This window comes from Zea mays, chromosome 4 (assembly GCF_902167145.1).
Source record: "Zea mays cultivar B73 chromosome 4, Zm-B73-REFERENCE-NAM-5.0, whole genome shotgun sequence".
In the NCBI taxonomy this organism is placed as follows: Eukaryota; Viridiplantae; Streptophyta; class Magnoliopsida; order Poales; family Poaceae; genus Zea; species Zea mays.
The window spans coordinates 142881553-142885458 of NC_050099.1; positions in this window are offsets into that span (position 1 = coordinate 142881553).

The window sequence follows — 3906 nt, forward strand, 5'->3', positions numbered from 1 at the left end:
ACTTCTAGGTAATAACTGGGTTTATTACTAAAACATGGCTCTACTAATAATAATAAATATTTGACCAACTAAAAGCAACTGCTTGACCTCAACTCCATATACAGCTAGTCCACTTTAGCCAAACGGGACATTTGCTGAGTACGTTGATGTGTACTCACCCTTGCTTTACAAACCACCCCACCCCAGGTTGTCCCCATTGCACCCAATGCTCAGGAGGTGATGCTAGCAACATGGATGACTTCGAGGAGTTCCAGGAATATGATGAGTTTTAGTTTACTATAGTGGCAAACCCCCCAGTCAGCTGCCTATGTAGGCTTATCATCTACGTTTCGTTTCTTCACACTTTGATAGTTATGCTAAAGACAATGGTTATGTAATAGACTTTGTGGATGTCTTGGACATCTTGTTGTAATAAAGTACCTTTCCGCTATTTATATCGAGCATTGTGTGATGATGTCCAATTATGTAATCGTTGTGTACGTGAGTTCAGATCCTGGCACGTACATGGTTTGCATTCGATTTACCTTCCAAAACCGGGTGTGACATGTGCTGGGAACTGACCTACATGTTCGTGTGTGGTTCTACCACTTTCACTAGAAAAATTTGAAAACTCTGGTATCCTTGCCCCTCGTGTGTACGTGATCATATGGCTTTTGATATGATTGCCCTACTCTGGCTACACTAACTCCGAGCCGCTCTTGAAATAGTTTAGCTATCTCTTCCCTAATTTTCTCCATTGCACCCAGTGGTAGACCACCGGACCCTGTGTTGTGGGGCCATTTGGCCGAGCATTATTATGCCGACCTTCCTATCGAAGCCGATCGAGAACGTTGAACAACCAATGATCATATGGTGCGTTGTGGTTTAAATATGTATGTTAAGGAACGTACTGCTATTGTGGTGTGTAATAAATTGGTGTATGATGTGTAATAGTAGGTTATGCAAATGCGTACCCGAACTGTTTGGCCCAGACAGCCGGACGATCCGACATGAAGCCGGACTATCCAATGGTAAACCCGGACAGTTAGGATGTGTTTGCTACTAAAGGGGTGCCACGTGGTGGTCATGATGCAGCCCCAGACTGTCCGACAGGAAAAGTTGTATAGTCCATGTAAGGACCAGACTATCTAGGCAAAGGCTCGAACGGTCCGACCATGTTCAGAGCACCAATCTGTCAAGCAGGGATGGCGGTGGTGGTATTTGGCCTGAATATGAGGTCATCGACATATACCATATAATGTCTGGGTCTGCGAATCCCCATTTGTTGCCGATGTATTAGACATAGACATCCTATTACTAGTTTCATATGATGGAATACTAAGAGCAACATATTTCTCCAATCAACTTGCTAATTTTCTAATTGATTCTTCTAACCCTTCAATCCATTGTTTCATTTGATCCTGTTGTTGATCTACATACTATTTAATAGATTGGATGTCATCAGCTTTACTTACATTGAAGTTTTTAAGCGAAGGTAGAAGAGATGCGGCCTCAATCTCTCAATGTTTAACAACTTTCTAATGACCATCAACCGTGAATTGTGATAAGAAATTCCCCCTTGCTTGACACATGAAGTCTTCCTATTGCTGTTGCTCATCGGCAGACATGCTTTCAATAGCCAGCCTAAGGATATTGTCTGGGGAGATATCGGTGTGATCTTTTGAATTGGCCATGTGAGGGCATGATTTTTAGTAGATATAGACACCTGTACCCCAGCGGAGTCGCCAAAAAGTGTGTTGGCACCGATCTGGGCACCAATCACTAGGAGGTGAACCGCCTGGTGGTGCTCTCTGGGGAGGCGCGGACGGTCCGCGACCTGAGCGCTGGTGCGGCTCCTTCTCTCCGTACGTCCAGACAGTCGGCGTCTGGGGCTCGGATGGTCCACGAAGGCACAGAGGGTTGTCTTCTTCGCAGTAGACCTAGATCTCGCATCCTGAGAGGGACCTCATAGGGGAGGATAAATCCTGGGTGTGTCTAGGGGTCGGCAGGCCACGCAAGACGCCTCTAGTCGACGTAGAGCCAAAGAGAGGTGTAGATTCGAGGTAGAGGAAGGCTAAACTAGGGCTACTCCTAATTCATAAGGTATAAATGATAAGTATAATTGATTGGATCGATTGTGGTGGGTTCAATCGGCCATACCCCTTGATCTATATAAGGGGGAGGTCTAGACCCGTTATAAGTCAGTTTTTTAGTTAATCCTGCAGGTTTTACTAACAAACCCCGCTAGAAATCCAGAACCCAAACTAATTCCATGCACGCGCGGACCATATGTGTCGCCACAGCGGACCGTTCGGACCGCAGACAGTCCGACCAATAGGGCCGAATAGTCCGGCTGTCCATTTTGATGCTCAATAAATAGTCCTCCTCTTTCTTTCGATTTCACATATTCTTGCTAGTTAATGTCTGATATATGCTGCTGAACGACCAGTGAGGCAACCAGAGGGTAGGTCAATAGGAGCCAATCCAATTTTTGCTACCAAACACTGAAAATGAGCACTTCACTTCAATTGGGATGAAGTAAGCGGTCAAACCAAAAGTACATCAACAAACTAGTGATCTCATGATTACAAAATGTTTGTAAGTCTCACATGACAACAGCAAAATGAACGGATCGCAAATCGAATGCCAAAAAGTCTGAATCGGTCCAAAAAAGCGTCGCTATCAAGTGCTAATTTTAGTAGCATGAAATTCAGTTCTCTGATGCGAAACTGAAGCAAACGAAATCCGATTGAGATCAAGTTTTACACACACCTTGACAAATGTGTTTCCAAGGACTCCACAAATTTTTAGCTCAGTGAGATTTGTAAATCAATTGCAGATTTGAAAATACGGTCAGAATTGGGGTTTTGTTGGTGTTTTCTCAACCGAGCTTAAAATGGGATCAACTCGGATCACGACCAAGAACTGCACCGACTGGGTGTATACACTGATCCATAGAGTTTATATACCCACAAATCAATCCCCAGCAGCACCCAAACAACAAGAACTCAAAGGTTCTTCACACTACAAGAGAGGAGAGGGAAGAACATAAGAGCAAAATTTCAGCAAATAATGAAAACTGAGATTGAGAGCCAACCAAAACTGTGGGCTGAACCGACCGCCTTCCTTAGATTAATCGATGAATATTACAAAACACAGATGCGAAGGTTCAGAACGATGCGGATCTCTGGCTACAAAACCGAAGTACTATAGGGAATAGGAAACAACTAGTGCCAAAACCCTAAGCAAATGAGATAGATGAAACAATTAGCCCTACCCTTCTATTTATAGAGGGTTATTACTACTTCCTATACTACTCCTAGATACATAGAGCCTATCCACTTAGCTAGGGCGAAAAGGGCCAACACTTGGGATTTTGACCTGCCAGCCACACGCTCCAGACGAAGTTGCTTCGCCTTGATGCACCCTTTGTGATGACGCCACATGCTGCCTTCGATTCCCGCCGGAACCACCACCACTGAGTTTTGACGCCAAACTCGATCGAAAACCCGTTGTCCGTAGCGTTGGGTGGTTTTAAGGCTCAACCACCAAAACCGCCATGAGTAGTGCACCACATGCTCGTCCCCCACGTCTGGGACATGTGTCCCGCCAGTCCTTGACTGCGCTAGTGACATGGCCCACTCCACTGCGTTCTCATGCGAGTGCGTGTCCTAGGTGTTAGCCACCATGGCTAGTCAGCCGGTGACTCTGTTCCCTTGGTCAAGCCTTAACGCTCGTCCTTCACCGCTCCCGATCCATAAGCACGAACCCGCATGATCTTCACCTTTACCGTCGACCACCGTCCCTATGCTCCACACCTGCACACCACAAGCCGATCGACATGTTTGCACAAACACATAACTCACGCCTCGATCAGTCCATGTCTTGACCCGAGACACTACCCATTGACAATCACTCATCATCAAC